This window comes from Pogoniulus pusillus, chromosome 19 (genome assembly GCF_015220805.1).
Source record: "Pogoniulus pusillus isolate bPogPus1 chromosome 19, bPogPus1.pri, whole genome shotgun sequence".
Classification (NCBI taxonomy): Eukaryota; Metazoa; Chordata; class Aves; order Piciformes; family Lybiidae; genus Pogoniulus; species Pogoniulus pusillus.
Genome location: NC_087282.1, coordinates 21555439 through 21576263, shown reverse-complemented (window position 1 = coordinate 21576263; position 20825 = coordinate 21555439). Strand labels below are relative to the sequence as shown.

At 41.3% G+C, this 20825-nt stretch overlaps 1 long non-coding RNA gene across 1 annotated transcript in view; it reads left to right on the top strand.

Moving 5' to 3' along the window:
* Nucleotides 1-19743, top strand: part of LOC135183710 (uncharacterized) — a 69829-nt gene extending 50086 nt beyond the window's left edge. Inside the window, exon 4 of the long non-coding RNA XR_010305676.1 lies at nt 19656-19743. This is a non-coding gene — a long non-coding RNA (uncharacterized LOC135183710). The remainder of the gene's footprint in view (nt 1-19655) is intronic.
* The last annotated feature ends 1082 nt before the right edge of the window (nt 19744-20825 follow it).

Below are 20825 nucleotides of genomic sequence, written 5' to 3'. Positions count from 1 at the left end.
CTATCTTGCAACCAGTTCCTAACCCACCTCACTGTTTGCTCTTCCATCCCACACTTCCTCAGCTTGCTCACTGAAAGTTGGATGTTATTTACCCCAGACTTTCCAAAGCTAAGAGATTCTTTCTAACTCCAGTGGTAGTTGAGCTGTGTGCCCATTGTGCACTCACACATCACCGAAAGGACAAGTGGGATACCTACGAGCTAGTGTAAGAAGCCATACATGTGCAAGCTGACTCCTATGTTTGTCACACTGTGAAAATGGCAGAATGAAAGAACTAAACAGGAAAGGTGTTTCATTTGAGGAGCAGATACAGCACTGCTGTGTTTTGCTGCTTAGCATGTGAAACAGCTGTTTAATTCCTTTATGTCTTGGGTGTCCTTGTTGCTCAAGCTTTGACATTCACCAAATTATTTTAGACAAGTCTATGCTAGTAAAATATTCCTTTTTAGTACTGTATCCTGTAATTCAGTGCATCCATTTGTTTTAGCAGATGGAATAATAGAATAATTTCTACTGTGATGTCCTCCAGTTGTCCTCTGCTGAAATTTGAAGTGTCATGCTGAGGGGCAGAATATGTAAGGTAATATGCAGGAAGCTGCACCTCAGGGTACTGTAGGCAAAACTGGTTTGGGTGGAGAATACATGTGTCCCAGATTTACAACCTCAAAACATAACTGTATTTCACAATGAGTAAACCAGCTGTTTCTGTTTGTGATTTGATGCTGCACAAATAAGTACAAAAAGTGATTTTTTAGATTATTGATCTCCTCTCAAGTTTGCTGATGACACCAAGCTGGGTAGAGTGGCTGAGACACCAGAGAGTTGTGCTGCCATTCAGAGGCACTTAGGCTGGAGGGTTGGGCAGGGAGAAATTGCATGGAGTTCACAGGGGCAAGGGTAGGGTCATGCACCTGGGAAGGAACAACCCCGTGTGTCAGTATAGGTTGGGGGCTGAACTGCTGGAGAGCACTGAAGGGGAGAAGCATTTGAGAGTCCTGGTGGATGGAAGGATGGCCATGAGCCAGCAGTATGCTCTTGTGGCCAGGAAGGCCAATGCCATTCTGGGGCAGATTAGAAGGGTCATGGTTAGTAGGTCAAGGGAGGTTCTTCCCCTCTACTCTGCCCTGGTGAGGCCTCATCTGGAGCATTGCGTCCAGTTCTAGACCCCCCAGCTCAAGGACAGGGGTATCCTTGAGAGAGTCCAGCACAAAGCCACACTAATGATTAAGGAAGTTGAACATCTTCCTCATGAGGAGAGCCTGAGAGAGCTGGGGCTTCTTACCTTGGAGAGGAGGAGACTAAGAGGTGACCTCATTCATGTCTATAAATATGTGCAGGGTGAGTACCAGGAGGATGGAGTCAGCCTCTTCTTGGTGATGCCCAGAGACAGGACAAGGGGCAATGGTGAAAGCTGAGGCATAGGAGGTTCCATGTGAACCTAAGGAAGAATTTTTTCCCTGTGAGGGTGACAGAGCACTGGAACAGGCTGCCCAGGGAGACTGTGGAGTCTCCCTCCCTGGAGATATTCAAGAACCATCTGGATGCATTCCAAAGTGACCTGCTCTAGGTGATGCTGCTCTGGCAGGGAGGGCTGGACCAGATGATCTTTAGAGGTCCCTTCCAGCCCCTGACATTCTATGATTCTTGGTAAAATGAAGATATCACTTCAATCTTCTGTATGTTGTGTGTGTTTATACACACACACACACATCCTCTCCCCACAAATGCACACACACACACAGAGCACAATTGCTCAGGCCTTGAGGAAAATACAGATTTACCACTTGGATACATACTCTGGGGTGATTTTGGAAGCTAAAATGAAAAGGAAGAGGACAGCATCACTGCTGCTGTTATTACAGAGTGAAGGCTGCATGACAAGGCGTTGACTGTCTAGCTTTTGAGATAAGGGGCCTTTGCTTTTCTAGAGATGAGATTAGACATCCCACATAACAGCCATTTCACATTGCTGAAATGTGCTTCATCATCGCCAATTACATCGACCAAATGAACCTGGTTTGCAGGATGCCTGGAAGCAAGGAAATGTGGATTATTTGATAAAGTTAGATTTGTCTTTTCTAAGTAATTTCAGGGAGTGTTTGTATTTATTTATATTTTAACAACATTTTTGAAGGATCCATGTTGAAAGAGCCTTTGTTTTCTCAATAAGCAGACTCTGAGGAGGTACCTTCATGTCTTTTCTTTTAGAAAATGAAATAGCTTTTAAAACTTCCAAGTGACACTCTGAGAGATTCACCTTCATGTCTTTTCTTTTAGAAAATGAAATAGCTTCTAAAACTTATAAGTGACACTGTAACTGAGAGATCCCATGTAGCTTCAGAAGGTACCAAAAAAGACAGAACCAGGACACTCCCTATGGTGAAAGAGAGGGAAACTATTCCTCTATCTGATGTGCAGAAGGTACCTCAAGTAACCATCTGCAGAGGCTGGTCTCTGTTTACCAAAATCTCAGGCAAAAGTGCAGTTTATGCCCTACTTTGAATATTCTGAGCTTTCTCAGTTACAGAGTTGGGTGCAAAACTCTGAGGAAAGAGTGTTAAAACTTTCCTTTATTTGTTCCTGGTGTCGGAACTATCTGCTGTGGTCTTTCACTAGGCTTAATGCAGCTAAACAGAATCATTTTTACCACCACGTTCTCCATGTGATTTTGTGTATGAAGAGTCCAAGCTTTTTTGGTCTGATACTCAAAAGAAACGTGCAGAATTCTTTTCTTTCTGTTTATTCTTTAACTTAGAGCTTTTATGATCAAAAGCAGAAAAGACAGACAAGTGCACAGAAGACGCATTACACACAGGATCAGAAGGATATAAAACTTGGAATAAATCTTTAGCCAAGGATTATTTCAAACAAATAGTGCATAGCAGGTATGGCTGAGTAAAAAGAGGTTGCTTGTGAAGGGGAATTCATGTGACCCCATTTTGGGTCCAAACCTTCACAAAAGCATGCTGGAAGAAATGCTGCCAGCCAGCCAAGGTAATTGATACTCACACGTTGTACAAGAGGACAAATGCCAGATATTTGGAGGGAAAATGTTTCCTAGGCACAAATAGAAGCAGAAAATATAAACTGCAAAAGTTGCATTGAATGAAGTATTCACTTTGGAGTAATTGTCCAATGCTATTGTGACTGCTGGTTGTCTTTGTTACTTCAGGCTATTTCTGCAATGCCTGCAGACACATAGAGAGATTCTCTATAGCACTGGTAAAATTGCTATCATGCCAAGCTCTCGCTGACAAAGTCTAAATGTCAACAAGAGAAGCACATTGAGTTTATGTTCAGTTTTGAAGTTTGATAAAGACAACCAAATCGACAAAGCAACCAAGAGAGATGCAGAAATGTAGTCAAGAGCTTTTGTCTTGGCCAAAGGCAACCAACCAACCAAAAACCTAAATGCAAAATTCAGAATGGAGAAAGATTTGTGAACACTTATGAAATGGTGAGGTCACGTTTATACTTCTTTGTTTTCACAATATACTCTTTGAATGGCTCCATGAATTTGAATCTACCCTTACAAAATAGCTAAAGCATCAGATTTATGCTTGCCAATTGCTGAACCCAGAAGCCCTAGAAGATTTGCTGCTTTAATTTGACTGGAATGTTTATGTTGGTTGCCATCAATACAATTAATGTTTGTGCAGTGCGAGCTTCAGCATCAACAAGAATGAAGAACATTGTTTATTGAGGCTATCTGAAAGCAATTATTGTGGGGCAGGTGGGAAATAACAGCTGTTACCTCTCATAGAGAACTTCTGTTTGTGTGCATCCATATAGTGGGGCAAGGTATTTCCCTGAATTTGTTTTTTTGAGCACAAGCAGTGGCACAAAGGTACAGTAACACAAAGGGAACAGTTGCAAGAAGGGGAGAATGAACGGGCTAGGAACCACAGTTCTACCTCTGCCAGACCCTTGACAATCACAGATGAGTGAAATTATCTCTTTCTTGACTGCTCTTTCCTTTCAATACAGGACACTTGGTAGGTTTGCATGAAAACAGGAAAAGGTGCATGTCAGCTCCATGCTGTGGAAAGAGGCACCCAGAATTAGAAGCTTATGGTATGCACTGTATATCTGGATGTGATCCTTGTGTCTATCCCATTACAAGCAAAACAGATTGAATTTAAACAAACCTAAGCAGTATAGAATGAGGATTAGAACTTTTATTCTGCTAATCTGAGTTTAGTCAACTGGTGTATTGTGCTTTCTCAGCCTCTGGTACCTAAGGTGGTTTATTTTAGCTTCTGGCTATTCAGTAGCCTTCAATGCCATGCAGTGATTTTCTCTTAGTTATCTGTTATGAATTGTACAACCATGTTGGCAACAGTGACTTTTGGTCATGGCATTTAGTGCCATGGTCTAGATGACTGGATAAGGCTGGGTGCTAGGTTGGACTAGATGATCTTGGAGGTCTCTTCCAACCTGCTTGAATCTATGATTCTATGATTTAGCAAGCTGCCTTTGGACAGAAGCTGAAATGAGGCTGTTTGTACAATCAGGGTCTAGATCCTGCAAAAGGCTCAGCAATTGCAGTGGGGACTGAAGTATTTCAGAGGATGAAGACCTCTGTGAATACTTCACAGATAGATACCATCTATCACCCTGCTATTCACTACCAAGTCAAATTAAATTCTAACAACACATTTTAACTGATTTTAAGAAGACACAGATGTAGTTCTATATGAATTACTTTTACTGACTATACCACAGTAGGCCTATTGATTCTTTACTGCCATTCAACCAATTAATATGCAAGAATTACCACTAATTAGAGAGATACAAGAGACTGTCCTTGATATTCTTCACATCTTTAAGCAATGTCATAAGAGTATCTTGCAGGGTTGAACTACTCTATGCCAGTTGCAGTAATGTGGAAGTCAAAGGTAGCTACTTTGAGCTGTGTGTAATACCTGGCCTTTGGAAAACATGCTTTTTAGTGGAGAGAACATTGATGAATTTGCAGGCACTGGTGTAGTATTTTCTGTTTAAAATGTAATGGACAGTAGACAGTGTAACTGTGGAAAGAACACTGAACTGGCTGCTGGGATAAACTTGGACACATTCCAAGATCTGTGTCAAATGTATATGGGGAGTTTAGGCAAGAGATCATGTCCTTAATATATTTTTGCTGGCACACACCAACTTTAAAGAGCCTAGAAAAGCAATGAACTGCATAAGAGGTGGGTATGTTGTGTATCTGGAATATGGGAAAGACATGAGCTTTATGTGACTTGAGTTACAGATTATTTTGCTTTCAACTCCAGGGTCTGAGTTTTTTATTCTGGTGCCTAACATGTACAAAGATTTTTAAATTTTTTTTAAAACTTTTTATCAACATTATTGGTCTTGGGGGTTGGGTTTTGGTTTGGTTTTAATTATGTATAGGTCATAGCTTAAAGGCTTTTTACATTTTATTTCTTTTTCTGCCTATAAGGGGCAGTGATCTAATTTAAATAGAGGTGAGTCTTAGAGAGAAAGGCTCAGAGCCTTGAATTTCTCAGATGCATGGTGCCCCTTAGAAGGAGTACATATTGTCTTAACGGAGACTAGGATGCCAGAATATGCTATGAAGAATTTTTCCTCCTCACAAATAAAGTCCTGCAGACAAAGTTATTAAGCCAATATACAACCAGGAAACATGATTTAGCTGTATTTCTTTCAAGCTTCATCTCTTTATCAGAAAAAAAACCATGGTGCTTGCCTTTGGTACATTTAGTCCCTTAATGCTTAAGCATGTTCAGTGTTCCACAGTGACACCAGTTTGTATCTACTGACACATTCCACCTGAACAATAAGAATCAGTCATTTGAAATGTCACTGGTGGGTGGATTAGTAGGCATTAAAGAAGAATCATAGAATGTCAGGGGCTGGAAGGGACCTCTAAAGATCATCTGGTCCAGCCCTCCCTGCCAGAGCAGCATCACCTAGAGCAGATCACTTTGGAATGCATCCAGATGGTTCTTGAATATCTCCAGGGAGGGAGACTCCACAGTCTCCCTGGGCAGCCTGTTCCAGTGCTCTGTCACCCTCACAGGGAAAAAATTCTTCCTTAGGTTCACATGGAACCTCCTATGCCTCAGCTTTCACCATTGCCCCTTGTCCTGTCTCTTGGTGTCACCGGGAAGAGGCTGGCTCCATCCTTCTGGCACTCATTCCTGACATATTTATAAACGTGGTTGAGGTCACCTCTTAGTCTCCTCCTTTCCAAGGTAAGAAGCCCCAGCTCTCTCAGGCTCTCTTCATGAGGAAGATGTTCGACTTCCTTAAGAGCTTATGTCCTTAAGAGCTCATGTTCTTGCATATGTAAGAGTTTAAGAAGGAAGTGTTATATACACTCATCTTGTTCTTGTCCTCTTAGCTTGCAGATTCACTTAGCCACTGCTGGAAGCAAGGTGTTGAGCTAAACTAAACTGTGTTGTGACCCAGTGCTGCTACTCTCCATTACATTGTTATGTTCCAGGTGTGACTACAAAGATGGTTATAGACAGCCATGTATTTGTGCTGCTTGTTAACATTGATTTGGTAGCCCACCAACTGCACAGTACAGTTCTGTATCTGAATTAATGAGCCGTGCTAAATTCAGTGGGCAGAGAGCCACACCGATGTGGCTGCAGTTTCCAGACTGAAGCTGGGTCATGATCCACCAAATTGAGCACTGGCAGAGCTGATGTGTGATTGCCTGCATCCATTCTTTTGCATTGTTTGTCTCTTGGCAAAGTGAGGAAGGCAGTACTGGATCACCAGTGCTTGGTTTACATTCAGAAGGTTCTTTTTCTCAACATGATACATTGGAAATGCTTTATTTCCTCTGTCTCCCCTCTTCCAAAAGGAAAGATGTACTGTGTAAGCACATCAGGTAGCCTGCCTTTTGTCCATCAGATGTCTCACATGCCAGATCTATATAAAAGTGTTCAACCACTACATCACTATGACGAGAGAGTTGTTTATGATGATCTTAGGATATAAATGGGGTGCAAATAAAGATACAAATTAACATGTCATGTGGTTGAAAAATGGCTGGCCATCTTTTGGCATGCAAATCACTCATCGGTTTCAGTGGGGTTTTTTTATCTGTTTCAGGCCTCACAGCAATTCATGGACCCAGAAATGTGCCTGTGTTTCTGTAAAAATACTAGCTGGTCCAAAATGCACCAGCTTCAGGCAGGACCAGGATCAGGGATAGCTTTGAAAATAACCTCTCTTCTATCTCACTATCCATATGCCAACAGGTAGTCCCTATAAGATGTGCTTCTGTCAGTATTCTGTCTTCTACTGAAATAGTCCATTATAAAGATGAGAAATCATAGAATCAAGCAGGTTGGAAGAGACTTCCTAGATCATCCAGTCCAACCTAGCACCCAGCACTACCCAATCAACTAGACCGTGGGTCCCTGGAGGTGTTCAAGAAAAGCCTGGATGAGGCACTTAGTGCCATGGTCTAGTTGACTGGACAGGGCTGGGTGATAGGTTGGGCTGGATGATTTTGGAGGTCTCTTCCAACCTTCTTGATTCTATGATGTAACCTCCTGCAAATGTCAAAAATCCACTGCATTCTAGACTTCCAAATTTGACTTGTCAGTAATTTTTTTCATCTCCTCGTACCACAGATTTCTAAGTGCCTCATCCAGTCTTTTCTTGAACATGTCCAGGGACAGCGACTCCACCACCTCCCTGGGCAACCCATTCCAATGCCAATCTCTCTCTCTGGCAACAACTTCCTCCTAACATCCAGCCTATACTTCCCCTGGCACAGCTTGAGACTGTCCCCTTGTTCTGTTGCTACTTGCCTGGGAGAAGAGACCAATCCCATCTGGTTACAGTCTCTCTTCAGGTAGTTGTAGACAGCAATGAGGTCTGCCCTGAGTCTCCATTTCTCCAGGCTGTTCACCCCCAGCTCCCTCAGCCTCTCTTCATAGGGTTTGTGTTCCAGGCCTCTCACCAGCTTCATCACCCTTCTCTGGACACCTTCCAGCACCTCAACATCTCTCTTGAATTGAGGAGCCCAGAACTGGACACAGCACTCGAGGTGTGGCCTGACCAGTATTGAATAAAGGGAAAGCATCACCCTTTTTCTTTTTTTGATGTAATTTACAAGTTACAAAATTTGTAATTATAAATTACAGTAGAAATTACTAGAACTTGCACTGCCTCATAGAACTTCTTAAAGTCGTATTTAATTTTTAAGGAGAAAGCAATGCTAATATATTAGGGGCATTAAAAATGTTTGTGCAGTACAAGCTTCTCTTCACAAAACTTAATATCAGCTGTTTTCACCTAAAATAGAGTTCTCTGGGGTACTGGCCTTGCAGAGCAGTTTGCATAAGCCACACAAGTATATTTTGAATACTGGGAATGGAATTTGCTAGTTAATGCTGTGGAATGAGCTAAGTATAATCACTTTCTGTTCAGCACTTCTGTTCACTGTAATCAGCCATAGTAATATTAGTATTTTATAGAAGTTTTCAAGAAACAAATGAAACACCTGAATTTGCACCCAGCCATGGCAGAGGTGTACCTGATTTATGTGGGTTCAGTCTGCATGCTTTCCTTATTCTGCACCCATTTTTGAGGTAATCTGACAGCACAAGTGAGGCCTGCTAATGACAAATGATGCTCATACAACACCTCATCATATTACTGCATGTGGGTGAGAAGATAGGTGCAATGAAATGGAACTGACATTCTTCATATCACTCACACCAAGCAATTGGTGTGACCTAAACTTGCTACCCTGAAGCGCTGCCCTGTAAACCTGGGCCATCTAGGAGCCATCACTGGCAAAAGTTCAGCTTTGTTTAACTGCACTGATTTCTGTAGTGTTTTCAAGAAACACAGATACTGGGAGGTCTGAGCCACATGTTCTTGTTTCAGAGATTCAGATCACTGAATGCTCTAGTCATGTTTTACTTTTTCTTCCTTCTTTAATTCATGTTATAACAGTTGCATGCTTTCCTTAAGTCAGCCTTATCATACAGAAAATATATGCAGGTTAAACAGTTCATGAATGAAAATTGTTATTAAGTGAAAGGCTAGAAGAAGATACTTTATCTCTAAGAAATTACTATAGGGATTTTTTTCTCAAGGAAAAGTCCCCTTTTCACAAGAAGGATTAATTATTGTGATTATGCTGCCAGGGGAATCTGACTGTTACAGGGTTTTCATATGGAACATGAAATTGTCAAATATAAAAGCAAAATGCCTATAATTTCAGCGTTAAATAGTATAACTGATGACTTCCAAGGTGCTGTACAATGACTGGCACTAAAGTATGGCCTTTATTCAATCAAGGACACAGTGACACTGACAAATCTACCAGTATGGGCTAGCATGCAGCTCTTGCAATAGACACATTAAGAAAAAATTAATTAACTGTCCAAAAGAAAAGACCATGTGGTGGAATTACCCTAAAGGACCTAAATATAGTGTTCTACCAGATGGACTGCAAGAAAAACACCATCTGATTAGAACAATGTGTGCTTTTCTATATGACTCTTGCTGCGCATCGACTTCTCCATGCTGCAGTGTTTTTATATATGCCCCATTAGCACACTTAGGAAAATCCTTCCTTATGTATTCCTGCTTCCTCTCTTTCTTCAAAGCTCACCACTTTGAAAAGCTTAGGGAGAATTTCATTAAATTTAACAGAGCAGTTACAACAGAGGGGAAAAAGAAAATGCAACCACTGAAGTATATTGGTTTGCTTTGTTTTGTTCTTTTTCTTGTGATTAGTGTCACTGTCAAATACAATTGAAATTCTCAGATATAAATATTGGCATCCTTCAGGCTTTACTCTGTCTTCCAAAGCCCACTGGACAAACAGTAGAGATTGATTATAGCCTTCTTCAAATCAGTCTGAAAGTTCTTGCACCTAGATTGCACTATTGTAATAAAGCTGCTTTTCAGACTACCCTGGAAGCTTCCTTCCTTCTGAATTACAAATTCCTACCAAATTACTTCCAAATTCTTTCTGAATTCCTTCCTTCCTTCCTTCCTTGAATTCATTCATTCCTTCAGAATTTCTTCTTTCCTTCCCCTTTCCTCTTCTCTGAATTTGGGTTCTGATAAACAGCTCTAGTGCTTAACTGAAGTGCTCTGTGCTCAATAGTGGCCCTGTGTCTATCAATTACTTTCTATTAAATAAGAATTAATTTCTGGCATAATTCTGCTTATATTTCCAATCTGTTATGTTGCTTCATAAAAACTACAAAAACTTAAAAGGAAAATCTCCCTGGAAAAATAGTTCCCTAAATTTTGGCCAAAATTTTGCTTGTAACTATCTGCATAACTAGAGATGTGTATAACACATGTGCCTGGAACAAGACAAGGTCCCAAACTCCATTTAACTAAGAACTGTTCATCTATCCAACAGTGATTTACTTCTTCCAGCTCATGAGGTTATTGATCCAAATTAGAAGTGTTCTGGTTGATTTTAATTTCCTCTTGACTTATACAAAACTCCAGTTAGTTGGCTAGAGGTGAATATTTCCTTACCTAGTTGTGGCAATTGACATCAATTTATCAGTATGAGGACTTCTAACCTTTAACTGTAAAGGGAAATGTAATATTTTTTTTGTTAGCACCAATTGAAATCTAATCCTGCAAATCATGATGGGAAAATCTCTTACTAAAGAATTTGCAATCATCAGTATAATCCGTAGTTTCTTAGATCAACATTACTTGGATCATGGTTTAATTCATTTCTATTCTCTGTCTTACCTCTCAAAGTATCCAGCCACAGATGCCTTGCAGGTAGATGGACTCTTCCCAAAATGATTGGCTTTCTTTTAAGCATTGTCTATTACCCTTCAGGTTTAAACTGTGTGAGAGTGGTTGCAATCCATCTAATGATTGATATCAAGCTCCAAACAGTTGCAGTGGGTTAATAAAGAGAAACAAGAAGAAATATAAACTAAGGTTATAGCCATTACAGGTTCACTTTCAAGCATTGAAAAGGGTACTAAGGAAAAAATATTCACTAGACTGTGCTCTGAGTTCATGTAGGCAGCCTTCTCTTACTTTTTTTTTCAGTTATAAGTTACTCTGCAAGTGATATCCTTTGAATAACAAAAAGCAGTATTAAAAAGGAGAGAAGGAGAGGAAGTGTCAGTCACAATTTCCTTGTGAAGTTCTTCTTGGATCAGGTGCATCAGAGTGACAGTGGATCAGACAGTGGACAGAGTGGATCAGGTGGTTCAGATGCAATATAGGCTCCTCTGTAAATGAGAAGATAAATGAAGCACCTATAGGATTTTCAACTGAAACAGATGTCACAGTCATCCTGAATGGAATTTAATCTCTATGATAATTGATAATTGTCAGAGTGAGAGATTTAATAACATCCTGACGCTGTAGATTAGAAAGAGTTAATGGAATGGCCACTTTTCTCCTCCTGCTTCATTGCTTGCTTCACTGCTATTACAAAGCTAATTAGTGGCAGCTCTCCTAAGACTGCAGCCTAGTCACAAAGGGACAGCCTGGCAGTTGGACAGAGAAATACCTCAGGCAGGAGAAGATCAGAGACACACTGTCATGTTTTTCTATGAGAAATTATGAGAGACAGAGAAATTAAGAGCATCATTTGGCTGCTTGTCCCCCCTTAGACTTGCCCCTGCAGAAAAGCCTGCGTTTGGATTCTCTCTTTCTCTCCCAGAGGTGGAAGTAACAATCCCAACACGAACAAAGTAAATATCACATGGGAGTAAACCTGAAAACTCTGTGCGGATTTAGAGGCTTTCGTGATTTGTTTAAATCCAGGAGCAAGGGCATCAGAGAAAGCTGCAGGGATGTCATGTTTTGTAGGTTCTTAGACGCTGCTGTGGGAGATGTGGACACCAGGGGGTGCAGTGACCACTGGCTGAAGCACCGGGGACTCTAAAGTGCTGTTGCATCCTCTGCTTATGCAGGTTAAACACAGGAGAGTTTATTGGCGAGATGTGTTGTAAAGAAGCACTCTCTCTGTAATAATTGTGTTGCCAACAAGACACTTAGAAAACTTAATTTTTTATTATGCAGCTTCAAGCATACTCTTCTGAGTGGGACTGAAAGGCCAGGAGAGCTGGGAGACTCTCTGAAACGTCACAGGCGGTTCTTACACGTAAATAGTTTTCAGCATCGCCTCTATAATTCATGGCAGAGCTAAACCATGAAGTGAAAGTGCAAAAAAATGTGCATTACAATGAAATTAAATGATTTGTTACATGTCTTTAAATATGTGTTAATATTAAATACTATGAGATTATTTCCCAGCCCTGTTCTAATTTTGCTGAAGTGAGAAGTCCTTTCATATTTTTTTAGGAGGCAGCTTTCCATACAAAACCAATTCTGATGCTAACACTAGCACTTAGCTGATCTGGGAAGGCAGTTGCATTGTGTTTGGGAAGCCAATCCCTTATTACTTGTCGATAGACAGCCAAACAGAAAGGGATCTGGGGGTGCTGATTGATACCTGCCTGAACATGAGCCAGCAGTGTGCCCAGGTGGCCAAGAGAGCCAGTGGCATCCTGGCCTGCATCAGGAATGGTGTGGCCAGCAGGAGCAGGGAGGTCATTCTGCCCCTGTACTCTGCACTGGTTAGACCACACCTTGAGTACTGTGTTCAACTCTGGGCCCCCCAGTTTAGGAGGGACATTGAGATGCTTGAGCGTGTCCAGAGAAGGGCAATGAGGCTGGGCAGAGGCCTTGAGCACAGCCCTACGAGGAGAGGCTGAGGGAGCTGGGATTGGTTAGCCTGGAGAAGAGGAGGCTCAGGGGTGACCTTATTGCTTTCTACAACTACCTGAGGGGTGATTGTGGCCAGGAGGAGGTTGCTCTCTTCTCTCAGGTGGCCAGCACCAGAACAAGAGGACACAGCCTCAAGCTATGCCAGGGGAGATTTAGGCTGGAGGTGAGGAGAAAGTTCTTCACTGAGAGAGTCATTGGACACTGGAATGGGCTGCCCGGGGAGGTGGTGGAGTCGTCGTCCCTGGAGCTGTTCAAGGCAAGATTGGACGTGGCACTTGGTGCCATGGTCTGGCCTTGAGCTCTGTGGTAAAGGGTTGGACTTGATGATCTATGAGGTCTCTTCCAACCTTGGTGATACTGTGATATACAGTGCGTTGAAATGCTTGTAGTTAAATAGCTGAGTGTATATCACTGCAACTCTTATTATGGAAATTGCAGTGATTATTTAAATATAATAGATTTGGGACTTTTTAGTTGGCAACAGGGTTTCTGCAGAATAAATGAAAGGAAAATATTGATAGGTAAAATTGGTTCTGCAGAATTAGAATAGTGTAAAGCATTTTTAGTAAGATGTAAAAGGTAAGGGACATATATGTTTGTGGAAAAAACCCCAAAACAAACTGAAGAGCACTTCAACAGTAAGTGCTGACCGACAAATTAAGTAATAAGTGGGTTGAAAAGATTTGTGTTGCTTATCTTGATCTGAAGAAGCAAGTGCATAACTGTAATTGGCCACAGTTTAACCCATTTGCAGTTCACTGTTCAGTGAACATTTTCAAGATACAAGATTTCAGTTGCAAAAGTAAAAGGAGGTAAATCTGATACAGCTTGCCTTAGTGATATCTGAAGCATAAAATGTCTGTCTTCAATCTATAACCTCTTAAAAATAGAGTTAATGTAAGTGAATGTGGTGCCATTCATTAGCATGTCAATGGTGATCCTCTAACATGGTGCCATCAAATTACTGTGGTGATAATTGAGACATTAAAAAAAGACAGATGCTAGGTCTGTTTCTAGGTTCTTATTACCCTTCAGCAATTAAATTTCAATGAGCTAACATAACACAGCTACAGCAAAAATTAACAATTGGGAGTATTTTTTGCTGTGAAATTGCCTTTCTCTAACCAAATTAATATTTTTAAAGAGCTCAATTTTCAGTGCAGACTTTGCTTGCTTGATGTGATTTCGATGCTGTTAAATGGGCTAAAGGCTGGCCTAAAAGGGCTAATCAGGATTCCCATAAACAGGATGAACAGGACATGGGTGAGGGAAGCTGTTGGATGATGTAGATTCAGTGCATTCCCTCCCTGAAAAGCATGAGAAGAGGAAAATGTGCTAGGGCTAAAGCTTCAGTTAAGCAGAAGGTTCAGCTGAAAACAAGCAGGAACAGACTGAGAGGTAAAGATAGAGGTGTGGGGGAGAACACAGGTTTTCAGTTTGTGTCACCATAAAGTAAAAGTGATGGAAAGGTGATATGGACCCTGCTCCTGCCAGTCCCACTTTCTGGCAGTAACAGCCCCTTGAACAGTCAACAGCTGCCATGTCAGAGATGACTGAAGGGCTCCTTGCTTGGGAAAAGCTGCTCCATCATGTTCTGCGTATTCTGGAAGGGAGGCAAAACTGATGAACAAATATCCTACGGCAAAAGCAAAACAAGCAGATGTGAACCTCACTCACTCTCTGGAATAAGGATGTCTTGCCTGAGCAATTCTCATAAAGTTTTATTTTCACCATGTTTTAGAGGGTTATTTTTCTTTTGCACTTCTGGCCTTCCACAGCATGGCATAATAGCCAAAATGTTCCCTATTTAGTAACATCAAGGTCAGGGCCTGCTAAGTACCCACAGAAATAACTTGTTTTCTCAGCTAGATCCGTGTCTCTCCCTTGCCTAGTAATGAACTGGTTTAATGTCTTGACACAGAACCGTTGAATGCTGTATTGCAAATATGGTACAGTTAGAAGCACTGGTTGCTAGCTAAAACCACCTGCTATGGATGCTGCTGGCCCTGGGCATCTCTCCTGACTTCCAAATCCTTTCTCAAATGGTGTTAGGAATCTAAATGCTGAGTGTGATGTTCAGGGAACTGAAAACTAATATACAGTGCAACACATCATTGGGTTCCTGAAATGTCTTCTCATGTAAATCTCTTGCAACTGTCAATACTATGTGGCAGATACTTCAGTTTGGATGGCAAACTTGTCTGTGTCTGAGGGGCAAGGAAAATGATAAACAATCTCCTGTTTTATTCTCAGTCACATTTGATTGTGGAGCACCACCTGTATTCACTAGGGTCTAAGTCCAATATGGATAAACTTGTTTGGCTTCTTAACACCTTGCAGAATCTTGGGACTTGTAAATTCCAGGATTTTTCCATGGTAAAGTACTGGATGGTGCATCACTGGAGGAAAAGGCAGCAGGAACTCTTCCCCATCCTCTCTTCTCCCAGTTAAACTGCTAAATACTGGAATTTGTTTATTGAAGGCTACTAATGACCTTGTATGCGTAGGCCTAGTTACTATCCACACATTGGGAAAAGCCACAGCTTTCTCCTCACTGGGATGTTTGCTTTATCATACAAGGCATGCTGAAAAAAGATGATATTTCTTGGGTCACTCAGAAGAGACAGTGATCTACCTGCTGCCTGTGCAATGTACCTTCCAAACTGTCCACTATTAGAAACTGCTCATAAAGAGTTGTGTATTAGCTGTGGACTCTTTCTTGCAGTCAAATGAAACTTGAAGAGGTAAGAGCAAGGACTTCCACAAGTTAATAAATTTCCATTCATCAAGAATAAGTGGCAGTGTAAAAGATGTATTTGCAGACTATAGGTCATACTAATCCAAATAATTTGATTTCCTTTGGGGGTATGCCATTTTACACCAATCCAAATAGTTGTCCTTGTCTCTGTAACAGTGATAGCATATGGCTTTAAGAAACTTCATGCTGCTGTACTTTGAATCAGAGTTAGCATCCTAAAGAGCGTCATAGCATAGATTGAATTAGCTGTAATAGCTTCAATATGGCAACACCTGGCTCAACAGGTGCCTGAAGTCACAGCAAGCCATCTGTTAGTGGTCCACTTGGATGCTTTCTAAATGCATCTAGCAAGAAAACAAGGACACTGGGGAATAAAGTTGGAGAAAGGGAATCAGGGAACCTGCCGTCAGAATGGCAGGTCCAGAAGGAAAGGAAGAATGTGTATTGTAAGTAAGGCTTTTCATTCTGCCTTGCAGTCTGTTGAGAAGATTGGAAGCATTGTAGAATTTTTAAATAAAAGCCAGATATAAACTTGGAGACAGTCACCAGCTGTTCATTTCTCTCCTGCAGCATGTGGAGGAACAAAGGCACATTAAAGAACGGCAAAAGGGCTGAAACATCATAGAGTAGCATCTGTGTGGCATGTTTCCCACTACCACAGGGCCCTCTGTCTGTACAGATGAATTTCACAACAGTGATAAGAGATGACTGTGTAATGTTGTTGCCCAGTGTTAAAGATGTGTCTGGTATATAAGTCCCTGTGCACGTCTATACTAAGTCACACACTGCTTTGATCATATGTGAGTGTATCCAGTGGGATGGCTTGCTCGCTGCTGCAGGACTGCCGCAGGTCTGTGAGAAATGAGCCTTCACTCAGGCAGCATTGGCTGTAAATCATCTAATGCATAAAAGCTGCTGCTTGCAGTGTTAAAACTTAACTCTGTTGTCTTTGCAGCATTCTTGTGGATTAGCAGCACGGCCCCTGGCATGCAATGGTGTGCCAATTAAACTTACTGTGCTGGCAAGAGAAGGGCCCAGGCAGAACATAAGACTCTTGAATGGCCATTAGTATTGACATAAGTAGATCTGGCAGACACCATCCATTCTGCTGGTTTCTAGTGCTAGAGGTTTTTGTGTCTGTTCAGTTGGTTGGTTGGGTTTTAAGGCAGAGGACGGCAGAAGGATTGTCTGTGTGCCTCACCTGGGCTTATCCAGCCCTCCTGTTCAGGCTGTATTTTTGAGATGATGTCTTCCTCACACGTGCATCTCACATCAGAAATATTCTGGTGCATAAGCACAGCTTGTGTGGGATTGTTTCCCTCGGCATGGACTGTGTAGCAGAAGTACAAACTAAGATGCTGTTGAAAAGAGTCAGGAGTAGATATGCTGCCAGGCCCCTGAGGGTAGAGTGGAAAGACTTTTTATAGAGATCCTGTGATTTCTCACAAAGCTGTTGTCTCCAGAGGTGGCACTGAAAGCTGCTTGATCTAAGAGCAGGCCTGGAGAAGGTTTGCCCAGTAAGGACGTGAGCACAGGCACTGCTTTTATCTTTTTCTCTCTGAACTGTCAAGTCAGAGCTTTTGCTATATTGGAAGTTTGTTTAGTTTATGTTCTAATGAAATATTCGAGCAGAAATTCAGAGCTTTCTTCAACTGAGCTGCACCACCTGGCGTCAGCAAACAATTCGGCTCCTATATGTCATTTAGTCAGTCATCTTCCCTTTTCTAGCAACTTCAGCTCTAGACAGTAGTAATTTGGTTTTGGAAAGATCAGGGGAAAGGTGATATCTGTCTCCCTGCCTGTAAGAGAGCTAGATTTGAAATGATGAGGCTACTACCCACTTTGTCCTTGCAGTGTTCCTGCTGGTTTCAGTTCCTCAAGCAATGTAGAGTGTTGACTGGGAAGTGATTTGATCTTTGTTACTTTTGTCTTTGCAGTGATTTATGACAATCAAGTTTTGAGAACTTGTTTCTCTGTCATGTAATGCTATAGGGAGCAGACATTATAAATTCAGAAAACAGTTTATTAAATCATGTTCTCAAATTCCCTTAATATTGTAGGCACAGGAAAGCCATCTGGAACATGCTGATTTCATATTTCACATTCTCTTCATATAAAAAGTATGCAATAATGCCAATTAATATTATTGTCAATAGGAAAGGCTGAATTGTAGGATTTTCCATTAATGTCTGTGATCTGTATGTAAAAAGTCTCCCCTACTAGTGTTTGGAAAGAACTTTAGTCCTGTTTATCCATGTATGAACATGCAGACATAAGCCTGATTTTTGCATATGTAGCACAACAAAAGAAGGATATAAATATTCTCAATACGTGAATCCCAGCTGCAATTTGGACGAAAACCAACAGAAGTACAGCCTAGTGTATTAAGTAATGGAAAGTACACACTTACATATGAACTTTCCAATGCTTTAAGGAGCAGGTAACCACACCACCACCAGGTAACCTCACCACCATCTCTGCATGGTCTGCTGAGGCATTTCTGCCAAATGTGCAGCCAGCCTGAATGGGTGGAACCAACAGCATTTGCACTGACAAATTATCATAGAATCAACCAGGTTGGAAGAGACCTCCAAGATCATCCAGTCCAACCTATCACCCTGCCCTATCCAATCAACTAGACCATGGCACTAAGTGCCTCATCCAGGCTTTTCTTGAACACCCCCAGGGACGGTGCCTCCACCACCTCCCTGGGCAGCCCATTCCAATGGGAAATCACTCTCTCTGGGAAGAACTTCTTCCTAACATCCAGCCTATACCTACCCTGGCACAACTTGAGACTGTGTCCCCTTGTTCTATTGCTGGTTGCCTGGGAGAAGAGGCCACCCCCCACTTGGCTACAATGCCCCTTCAGGTAGTTGTAGACAGTAATAAGATCACCCCTGAGCCTCCTCTTCTCCAGGCTAAACATTCTCTCAATGTGTTTGGTAATGATGGTGATCAATTGAGACATTAAGAGACAAATGGAATAAGAAGAGGTAATGGTTGCTGTAGTAATGATTAATGATTTTTCTTTCATTGTGAAGAGTTAACAAAAGGAAGTATTCAGTAGGGGGTAATTTTAAATGTAAGCAAAACATGTGCTTTCAGTTTTGATCAAGAATTTGATCAGGAAATATTTTCATGCAGGCTGGGGTTGATCTGTGTATCTCCATAAAGCCATGGAAGCCAGTTTTGGTTTGAATGTGCTTAGGGCTTCACATAAAGGGCTGAAAGTCCTTCTCCTATTCCTTGCATAGCAAAGCACAGAATTCGATATGAGGTTAAAGCTCTCCATCTACCAGAGGTCAAGGTAGTCTGTTCTACTCAGCTACCTTAACCTCTAAACTCAAAGCAGTCACCTTGCCTTGAAAAATTACCCATGTTTTGTGGATCGTGAGCAAATGGCACACAAGCCTCTCCAGTCTGACAAGTGTGAAGGAGAACAGTTTTAAGGGGTAGGTCTCCTGGGCTGGTACTGCCCAAACGTGTCTCTACTCAAGTTTCATTTCTATGGGAAGCTCTCACATCTCAAAGATGACATGATACCCAAGTCATCTTTGTGGAAACATGGCTACTTTAGCTGCTATTTGTCAAAGGTCTATTACAAGAGAAAATGTAAGATGTCAGGCATGAGTATGGCCATCCTGCCAGCTTCTGTGTGTATAAAAATCAAAAGGAAGCAGAACTCTTACATGTGCCTTAATCCTTATCATCACAGGAAGAAAAGACCCTCTATGTTTAATGCTATGGTTTGTTTCATTGAAGAAAAGAATAGGATTTTCCTTCTTGGTATTTATATCTTGAAAACAAACATTTCAACTTGTGTTTTGTGTTGTCCTGCACTTTATATTGTCATTTATGCTCTCCTGAACATATGTGAGCTGTTTTCATTCCAGTCTAAGAGCAGTTCCTGTTTCCTAATGAAGTACTAACGTGGGAGGCAGTGAAAGATGCCTCTGATAGTTGCTTAATTAGCTTTTTTTTTTTTAAACCACCACTTCTCTGATACTTCAGGCAGATTTAACTCAGAATATAGTTTTATAGACATTTTCATTATAACATTGCTGATAACTTGAGAAGAGCATCCTAATTTACTATGTACTTCACAGGCTGGGTGACTGGCACTGCACAGTGACTGTGATAACTTCATTTCATTCCCCAGGAGTGCCAAGGTTGTTGATTCGGAAGCCAAGCTTATTTGCAATGAATGCCTAATTGGGGATGAAGTGGGATATCCAAGCTGGCCCCCTTTGCCTTCTGTAATTCAGGTAAGAATGAACGCAGATCCAAACCACATTGCTTTCTGGGGGAAGCCAAGGTAAGATCTAGCAGCTGAGTGACATGGTTTGGCAGTGACTACAGATTTATTTATTTCATAGTGGAGACGAGAAGTCAGACGCAGCCAGAGGCAGAAAGGAGCATGAGTAGCAGGTTAATCTGTTGTGCTGAGAAACACTGCTGCTGGCTTTATAAGGGTCAAGAGAGCAGCACCGAGGATGTTCTGCCCCTTAGATAGCTTGAATGACAAGAGTCGTGAGTTTTAGAGTGCAACTGCTTGAGTGACAACTGGAGATAGGGGATCTGAACTTTGGCTGAAAGGGAGAATCTGCTTTCCTGATAAGCAAAAAAAAATAACGACAGTATGGCTTTAGATAGAGTGAGAGGGTTGAAAACAGTGAAATGCAAAGAGTTCTGTGGTTTGGAATGAAATTAAATGTGCTTTAGAATGAAATGAAATACAAAGAGTTATGTGATTTAGAATGAAAACAAACCTGCATTCATATAAAAGTGAGAGCAATTTAGAGGAAAAGAACATCTGAATTTTGGGGGTTCAGTGATGTTTGATGAGTGTTCTGATTAGGGTAGCTTGCAGGTGATTGTTTGTTCAAAGGAATGGAAGAATGCTAGTGGGAAAAGCTGAACTGAAAAAACCCCAAAACTGTACTCTGTCAGAAATTCATGATACTTGAGCTCTTCCTGGAAAGGTACTGTGTAATTTTCCCTCATTTTCTGGCTTGAGCTTAAATGTGTATGTCAGATCTCAAATGGGAAAGGAGCAGACTGGAAGGAAAACTGAGTGGAATATAAAAAAACCAAAGAGACATTTCAAAGCCCACTCTTTTTGGTAGATATTTTACCTCTTTGTACCTCTGTTGATAAGACTGAAGGAGTTCATCATGACCCTGCTGGGGTATATGCACTTTCTGTTTTGGTTTTTTTTTTTCTCCTGGAGAATGTTTTCTCAGTAGAAAAAGTAGGAAGAAAAGGATAAGTAAATTACATTTTCTTGCTGCATCTCTCCTTCTAGTCTGTTCAAAACCGTTGTGTTCTG